The following is a 10,091-nucleotide window of genomic DNA, read 5'->3' as shown; positions in this document are numbered from 1 at the left end:
CTTCTCTGGAATTAAATTTATTTATGGGTTTGTAAATATTTGCATTCCTAGTGTTTGAGACATTGTAATGGATGTAAAGTATATTTTACAAGTGTTACAAAATTTGGCAAGTACATATTATTACCACTTTTTTTGCTTTTGTATACTGGCTCTAAGCAAACATTTTAAATTTAATTATAGGGCCATAAAGTTCTGTTTTTCCCCAAGTGTTTTAAAATAAGAGTCAGAATTATTACTTGGATCTTGTTAAAGTAGCAGTGGATGGGAATTATTTCCCAAAGAATCACAAATATATTATTTGGTCATCACTATAGGTGGATGGCATCAGTTATTTTATTTCCATCCCACAGAGAAAATTCAAAAAAATCCCACTGATGAAAATGTGAATCCACTTACAAGAGTAAATAAAGTGAAGGATTGATCTGCATAGTAAAAAAGATGTTGGTTATTGAAAATAAGATGTCTTCAGTTGGTCAGATTTTAATGCTTTTGGGCCAACAATTTATATCCCACGGTGGAAACGTTTATGGAAAACTTTCCTCAGAGAAGTTGTAAATGAAGGAAAACCTATAGTATCAAGACAAAAATACTTTATAAAGAATGTTATAACCCATTTACTAGAAAAAATCATTATCAATCAATAGCCCCATACCTATTTATTGTAAAATTTGTAAAATTCAATTTTAAGTAAGTGGACTTAAAGTTGTAATATGGGTGTAACACATATTCCTAGTAATTATTGTCACCATTAAGAAGTAAAAGTTAAAATTGAGTATTTACTATGTTCCGGGCATGGCACTAAGCACCTCAATACATTAATTCATGTAAACCTAAGAATAATTTTATAAAGTAAATAGTATTACCCTCATTCTGCTGACGTTATGGCACATTCCAATGGTCAGGGACTTTGGTTTGTTCACCCTTTATTCTTATTGCCTAGCGCAGTGCCTGACACATGGAGGCTCCTGATAAATAATTTTTGAAGTAGCTAAGTCCATATGCCAGCCTCTTAAATTCTACAGTACGGGGCTATGAGAGTGTAAGTCCATTGAGGGTTTCAGCTTGAAGTGGCCGATCGCTTATTTCTGTCTTAAAGTAATGTGAGACCTAGTGCATCAACTTGTGTTGGTAAAGTAAGCAGGAAAACGATAGCTATCATTGGTCTAATGTGGACTTTTAGAAGATGATTTGGTGCAATTAAGTGTTTTTTTTTTTCCATTTTCATATTCCTTTCCTGAGCTGGTTAGCTTAACTGTATCAAAGAATGGGTTTAAATATTAAATGATTCACTTAATTTTTTAAGGATTAATGTTCTATATATACCACAACTGTAGACTGAATCCTTTAAAGGATTACTTCCTGTTGACCAAAGAGGAATAAGATTGGGATGTATGGATGGTCCAATAAAAGAATAGCCCCGACTGGAAAGCATTTTTCTTACTGACAGGTAAATAGTGTACCAAAGACAAAAAAGTATATAACCATTTAGTGCATTTTTTCTATTTAATTTCTGTAGGCATTCCTTTCCTCTCTTCATTCCCTCATTAATTGCATCTTTTAAGGTCAGATGAAAACCTGCTGTAAGATTCAGTTTTCCGTATTATGTTTTTAAAGGTGGATGCTAAACACAGAAGTTAGCATAGCAGCTATGTCACCAACTGAAAATGATGACACATGCCACAGTGATATGATATGGAAGCAGTTGATGCAATACAGAAAGTAACTAGTAATGTCATAGGTTAACGTGATACTGCTAAGATACTTGTGTATCCTTTCTTTCTAGCTGTATCATTATCTTTTTTGCTACAACAGCACCTTGAATGTGTCTTGAGTGTGGAAAGATGCGCATTTGCTCTCAGCTGACTATATAGATAGCAATCTCTCATAAGCCATGAATGCAAACCTATTGGAGAAAAGAGCCGCAAGGTCAATGCTTCTTACTTGAGATAACCCATCAGTAGGTCATTTCCTAAACATAAGGTTTCTGTGTAACCATGCCAGATCAGTATTTTTAAAAGGAAGAACAATTTACTCCAACGTACTACAAGATTGCTGCAGACTGTTACATGGAAAGCAACATTTTCACTTTCATATAACTCCCATGTCTTCCTGACATGGGAAGAATAGCCAAAAAAAGGGAGGGCCAGGATAGGCCTCAGTGAGATATACTGAACAGTAGAAGTCTTGTTTCTTATCTCCAAAGGTGAAATAGAGAAAATGTTAAAAATCTGGGATGATGCAAGCCTAAGGCACTAAAATGTAGTAGCTACAGTAATTATTAGCGAAAATGGTTTGAAAATTTGGGAACGATTTTTGCTTGAATTTTAAACTTGCATGTCATATATATAAGAGAAAACATTGTATTTACTCTATAACTGATAATACTTCACACTTTATTTCAGACTAATCCACGTTTTATGAGAAAACTGATTTGAATATATTCTAAGAAAATGAACCCATAAGTATTAAATTAAAAAAAATAAAATTTATTTTAAAACACTTCAAACTTACAAAAAAATTGCAAGAATAATACAGTTAACTCCCGAATACCTTTTATCTAGATTTGCCAGTTTTTAAAAACATTTGTCACATTTGTTTTATTATTCATTCACTTAACTTTGTGTATACACATAAATATGTATATGCAAACATTACTTTTTCTGAACAATTTGAGACTAGGTTGCATATATGCCCTTTAGTATGTATTTCCTAAAAACAAGGAAATTTTCTTATGTAACCGCAGAGCAGTTATCAAATTCAGATTTCACATCGACAGGTACATTTTACTCTACAATTTGTATGCCAATTTTGCTAGTTGTACTTACAGCATTTTTACTCTCCAGTATAGAATCTAGTCCAGGATCCCATATTAAAAACTATTAAGATTTAAAAATTATTTCACTTCATTTTCATCCATTTCTATAGATGTTTAAAAGACAGATTTGATATCTTCTAGAATACAGTTTCATTTGCTTTCATTTTGAAACTTCAGAATGATAATATTAATTTTATCACAGAATTTTATGACATTTTTAGTAAACTATCTTAGTAAAAACATCAGAGCATGATTAAAATATTCCTGGCTGAGATTACCTATCTATCACTAAATAACAAATATCCATTTGACTCTATTTTATAAAGAAGCTTGCAATCCAGGAAAGAGGGAAATTTCTATCTCCATGAGTGCCTACTTGCTGTTTTTCTGTTAGTTCTTGGAGGATTATCTGAAGGAAAATGAAAATCAGTCAAATTTTCTGTTTGCCAGGAGTTCTAGTAAAAGATTTCATGGAGAGGAGATTAAAACCAGTGACTAAAGTGAGGTTTCTAAAACATTTGAGGCTTATATTTAACTACAATAATTTTCTTCTATAGCCATTAGAAATTGTAGAATTAACTGTATACATCATTGCTGATGCTTAGAAATAGTTTACACAGCTGAACTGAGGGACTTACAATTTAAGATTTATTTCTGGCTACTCTATCAATATGCTTGAAACTCTGGATAAGCCATTTAACTTTAATTTGTCCCAATTTTCCTATTTTTAAAAGCATTATATAGTTTACCATAAAGATTATAGTTTACCATAAAGATGTACTACTAGGATTTTAGACAGTTATCCTAGTAAAATCATAATATGAGATGTATCAAAGAAGAACAAGCACATCTTATTATAAAGTCATCATAAACAAAGCATTTGCTCAGGAGAGCAAAGAAAGAACTAACTTTACTTGTCAACATATGCTGTAGAAAAAAGTAGAAAACACAGATATGTAGAAGAACAAAAATTGCAATCACCAATAATCCTACCACTCAAAAATAACAAATCGAAATAAATCCTTTCATATATTTCTTCCTATATATGAACATATACTTTTTTGTTCACAAAAAATACATTAATGTATGAGGAAATTAACCTTATTTCAATATAAACACGTTTAAAGAATATACTATACTGAGGGTTCTTGTTCTGGTAACCAGTTGACTGTCCCACTGGTAACAATGATAAACTCTGAAAAAAAATATAACATATAGCCATTTGATGGCACTGGAGAGAAACCAAAAGCAGGCAGAAACTGGGGGAGATTAAACCCTTCAAAGAAGGGATCTGCATTGGATGGCTCTTCACCTGAGAGAATTCTCTTTTCTGCCTGTGCAGGGTGGCTAGAGCAAACCAAAAGGCTGCAGTTATTGGTTTGAAGTATCAAAAGAAGCAGATTGGAGATGCCAGAACTGTTGGAAACTAGGAAGGGAAATTCCTGAAAAAAGGGAGCTAAACACAGAGAGAGGAAACGTCCTCTCAGTCTTTTAGATGAATTCTGAACTATGTTTGCATGGGGAAGACTCCAAGTTGCTGGTAGAAGGCTACAGCTGGAAAGCTGAAGAAGCTGGGCAGAGACGTAAGCTGCTGTCTCTCGATGGGAGAGACAGTTTATAGAGTTTGAATCTTGTCAAATTAGAGAGGCTGGAGAAACACCTTGGGCTTCCCATTGATACCCATAAAGGTCATTCTTTAGTGGTAAAATGATACTCCAAGCCTAAGGGATCGCTCTAAAACTAAGGCAAAAGTCACCATATAAAGGTGTAAAAACCAAGTTTGAACAAATTTAAGGTCATCTGCCAATAATTCAAATGCCCGAAGAAAAACCAACACCCCTCAGAAGAATATGACAGATTCCAGAGACTCAAGAACTCATCAACCACAATGCCCACCATGTAATAAAAACCTGCAAGATATGCAAAGAAACAGGAAAATGTAATCCCCACTGAAGAGGGGGGAGGGAAAAGGAAAGAAAACAATAGAAATAGACTCAAAGGTGACCCAGATGTTAGAATCAGCAAAGACTTTAAAGCAACTACTATAAACATGTTCAAAGTCTTAAGTAGAGGGCCATAAAGAATCACAGATAGAATATTTTAACAGACAAACTGAAACCTTAAAAACAAAACCAAGTGGAGGTAATAGAACTGTTAATTAAGTATAATATATGAAAAGAAAATTCACTGCATAGACTTAATAGCCGACTGGAGAAGGCAGAAGAAAGCTTCAGTGAACTTGAAACTGATCAACAGGATCATCCTAGCTAAAGAACAGAGAAAAAAAAAGATTGGAAAAAAAGGAACAAAGCCCAAGTGACCTGTGACCTGTGATACAATATAAGCTACATGATTTATGCGTAATCAATGTCCCAGAAGGGGAGGAAAAACAGAATAGGGCAGGAAAACTATTTGAATCATGAACCACAGAAGCCCAGCAAATGCTGAACAGGATAGATACAAAGAAAATGTAACTAAGCACATCATGGTAAGACTACTAAACCCCAAAGATAAAACAATCTTGAAAGTAGAAGCTTTGTTCCTATTAGTCAAAAACTGGATACTGCCCAGATATCCATCAATAGAAAAAAAAATGGAGTAACAGCTTGTGATATACTTATAAAATGGATACTACTTAGTAATTAAAAAGAATGAATTAGTGATACTTGTAACAACGTGGATGAATCTCAAAATATTGTTATGTCAGAAGCCAAACACATAATAGTATATGCTCTATATGCCATTTATGTGAAGTTTAACAACAGATAAAAATAGAAAAAAAATCTATGGAGATAGAAATTAGAACAGAGGTTGCAAGGGTGAGATGGGGGGGCAAGGAGAACCAGCTGGAAGTAAGAAGAAAATCTGCGGGGTGATGGTTCTATATTTTTATTAGGATAGTGGCTACAATGGGCATATACATTCATCAAAACTCAATTTGTACACTGAAGTCTGATCATTTCACTATATGCAAAATTTATAATTAAAACAGAAGTCAAAATAAAATGAAATCATCTTCAAAGTATACTTTATATACAAATATATTTAATTTATATCATTGAATAAAACTTATTACCCTAGGACATATTTTTCCCCTCTGTACAAAATCATTGACATACCCAGGAATTAAACCCTCCTGAAAGTACTGGTAACTGAGTTAATTGGCCTACACCAGTCTTTTGTTTTCCCTTCTGTAGTCCTGAACCATTTAAAAGTTAGCATAAGAATATGTCTATAATAATTGAACAGTGTTTGGGAACTCTACCTCAAAAAGATTTTCTCATCTACTAAATTGCAGAGACCGCTGCTAAAAGATCACCTTTTTTACTTATGAGATAGTTACATTCTGATCATGTACCCTTGGTGACTCTCCAATAAGGAACTTGTCAGATCAACATTTACAGGTAACACAGACAGCTCTGGTCCTTAGGAACTTGTCAATGATAAAGACAGTGTAACAGCACTTTATTACTAAAGGATTGGCAAAGCTTCCAGAGAATATTAAAAATTACAGTCCCAAAAGGACAGTTCAGTAAAAATTCACCAATCCTTTTTATTATGAAGACTACTAATATGAGTCATTATGTCCCAAGGCAGCAGAACTAATGAGCATATAATAATAATTTAAACTCTATGACATTTTAACAAAATACTGTATATGACAATGAAATAACAAAAATAGGCAATGTACTTAATGTTTTCCAAGAAGAAAAGAAGACAATGTAGCATTTTTTAATTTGAGTTGATTCAAAAGTACTGGACGTTCAAATACAGTCTGGTACCAAACTGTCTTCATCCCAAAAAAGGTTTAAATGACTCCTAAGAAATTGGAGGGTCCTGACCTGGTGCAGCTACAAAAATTAATTTCCTCCCCATTCTAGGACTTTGATTACGCATCATTTTTCTCCTGGTTTTAGAAGAGGAAGTGGGAAGAAGACAATCTGGATTTCCCTCCTAGCGGAAATGCTCACATTGGTTTAAAGTCATTGATTTTAAACTAATTTGAATAATCAGTATAATAATTTTCAGTAACATAAAATAAATTTAACCATCTATTAGGGTAAACTTTCTCACATAAAAATGATCTGAATTTCTGTCATCTTCTATTATAATATCACTTGCTGTCAGAGTTAAGAAAATTACATTGAAGAATTTTTGGAAATTGGTTGAACACATTTCAGAAGATTATCAGACCAACTGTATATTTTCAATAATTTTACATATATTTTATGGTGAGGATGGTGGTCTATGTCCACTGTTAGGGAACTGGCACAGTGATTATTGCGTTTACTGGTTAACTTACTCAACAGTCAAGCTTTCCTTAAGTTTATTCCATGGACGCCTGGCTTTGTGGGATGTCAACAGCTATTGATTCAAGGTTTAGTTCAAAGGTTAAGAAAACTCCTTCCTGCAGCTTTTCTCAAAGGCTTCAATGTGCTAATGGGCACTGTGACAAGCTGAATGGAGGATTTCAATATGTGCCATCTCCCAAACATACATGACCAATACGTTTCTCTTGGGAAGGTTCTGAGCATTTTTATTTCACAAAACACACTGGAAAATTTTGGTCTAGAGGTTACATATATATAAATTGGAGTTGTAGCACGGTGAAAAAAAGGAGAGAACGAAAGTGAGAAACAGCAAATATTGCTTAAGTTACTTATTTCTCAATGTTAGTTTCTTTAAATGTAAAATGCTATTTACTAGCTGTAACCTTGAGCAAGCAAGTTAATCTCTCTCTCTCTCTCTCTCTCATTCTCTCTCTCTCTCTCTCTCTCTCTCTCTCTCTCTCTCTCTCTCTCTCTCTCTTTCTCAATTGGTAAAGGAAGGGACGAATGGCAATGATACCTACATTGCAGTTTGTAATGAGAACTAAAGTTGATGTATGTAAAGTGGCAAGTGTAGTTCCTGGTACATGGTACTGCTTGAAAAAAGAATGCCGATTACTATTTGAATAGCTTGGTGCAGCTTATATGAACTGGCTGCTTTCTTTGGTTCATATAGAAAAAGAAGACATTCATGCCCATTCTCACCCTTTCACAATATTAATTTCCAAGTGAAAGATTCTGAGAAGACCTGCTCACGAGAAGCCTGCTTACCTTTATTGAACACAGCATTTACACATGACCAGCAAACCTACCTACCACTGTAGCATCTTGGCACTACTGGTGCCACAGAAAAATAGTTATCTGTATAGCACTTGGTAACTTCACATGTATTATTATGTTGTATCCTTATAACAAACCAGTATGGTTGGTGAGGCAGAAACCATTATCTCTAAGTCATAGACATGGAAACTGAGGCCACAGTGGTCAAATTAGGAATTGCCCAAAGTCAAAGAATTGGCAAGTGGCAGTGTCTGGACTCAAACTCAGGTTTTGGGCTTTAATGTCAGTGTATGGCGTATGGGGATGAATGACTGACTAAGATAGGGGCAAGATTTTGCATCTTAAAATAATTTAATTCAATATACATTTATTGAGTTGCTGCTATATGCTAGGCACTGTGCTAGGTGTGAGGAACAAGAATGAAAGAGACATTTTTGCCTTTATCCTTGAAAAGCAATCTAGTGGTGTTCAGAAAATCAGAAAACAAAAGAAAAAAGGAAACTGGTGGTTCTGTGTAGTTTTCTACGGTAATGACCTTCTCGAGACGCTGAATGGCATGTAGTTCCCTGGAGGCCAGCAGGAGAGCGTTTATGGTGACGACAGCAAGGGATTTGTGTAAGAGTGGCAACTTGGATGAACTCCCTCTATGGTGAAGTCTGTGGTCCCTCTCTCTGTTCATTCACGGTCACTACTATACCACAGTCATGGAGAATGGTATGGAAGCGTCTGTTATGGTTTCTAGAACTCTTCAGCCTGACAAGTCTCCCTTGTGTCTATACTTCCTTTTCATCAGATCCCAGAAGTGTACTTTCTACTTTAGAATGTCTCGTTGTGAGAACATCACATTAAATTGTTTGTTTCCTCTCTTTGATATCATTATATTTCTATTGTAGTATCCTCGTCCCTTTTAGCATGCTCACATTTTCCCAAATTTATTACTTATCTTGACTACCTATTGAACTATTAATGCCTGTTTGTTCATAAAATTACTGGAATACACTTTTGGCATTAAACCCTCCATTAAAGAAACATTAAATTCTTCCTCGATAACTGCGAAACTTTTATCATCACCACTTGGCTGTTTAGAAACATTCCTTCTTAAAATCATTGATCAGTTTTCTGACTGAATCTGAGAGCCATCTTCCTGTTCTTATCCTGGCAGCCTTCTGTCGCTAACTGACCACGTTGATTACTTCCTCACTGACATGTTAGCCATAGCCTCAGAGTCACAGTCCTATTGTCTCTGTACGTCTCTTTGTGTCTGCTTCCTTTCGAAAGTATCTATTGTAGCTATATGTAGTGGGAAGCACATCGGACCCGTAGACATAAACCCTGGGTGAGACACCTCGTTCTAACACTTTCTAGCTGAATGATTCTGTGTAAATCCCCTGGCTGAGCCGCAGTTGCTTTATGCATAAAATGGAGATAATAATAGCACCCATTTCATATCTTTGTTCTTGAGGGCTCTGTGAGACGATATATATGAAAGTAGTTCATACATTCTGAGGTACCATCCAAATGGAAATATTGCCAGTTTCAGATATATGGGATTTTAGTGTTCTTTACTCTCTAACTACATTCCCTCTAAGAGCTTGATTTTTAGTTAATATTATCATTTGCATATAAATAACTACACACACACACACAGGGCAGCTTTTATATATATAAATGACTATATATAGGGCAGTTTTATAATATAGTGGTAATAGAAAATTGAATACTTTGCTTCATATCCATCCATTTTTCACACTTTTCTCACTATGTTCAGTGACTTTATCATTCTAGGTGCCTGAGTACTTAAACCTGGTAATCAACTTCAAATATTTTCTATTTAGTACCGATAGTGGACACTTGTGGATTTTTGTTTTGGCTGCTCGGCATCTTCTATGCCTTAGACAATATTAAGTGGTGGTGGGGAACACGTGGAAAGTTTCACCTTTTACCACCAGCTGGCAATGCACAGGGAGGGGGCGAGAAATGTGGTTGGACCTACTGTATTTCTATCACTTCTGGAGAAAACAACTTGGTCAGCTGTGTTACATTGCTCTGCAGTACAAAGAGACCATGTTGTCTTCATGTAGTTCAGCGAAGGGGAGTAGCAATAGCAGGATGAAGCAGCCTAAAAGTGTGAAAAAAATTAGCTAAAGAAGAATGACCTCTCCCTCATT

The 10,091-nt window shown here is 35.0% G+C and overlaps 1 protein-coding gene across 4 annotated transcripts in view; it reads right to left on the bottom strand.

Annotated features, from left to right (window-relative positions):
• ARB2A (ARB2 cotranscriptional regulator A) overlaps positions 1-10,091 on the bottom strand; it is a 388,747-nt gene that overhangs the window by 14,460 nt on the left and 364,196 nt on the right. The window lies entirely within an intron of this gene.

This window comes from Rhinolophus hipposideros (genome assembly GCF_964194185.1).
Source record: "Rhinolophus hipposideros genome assembly, chromosome: 7".
NCBI classification, from domain to species: Eukaryota; Metazoa; Chordata; class Mammalia; order Chiroptera; family Rhinolophidae; genus Rhinolophus; species Rhinolophus hipposideros.
Note: the sequence above shows the minus strand (reverse complement) of the source record. Positions and strands in the feature narration are given on the sequence as shown.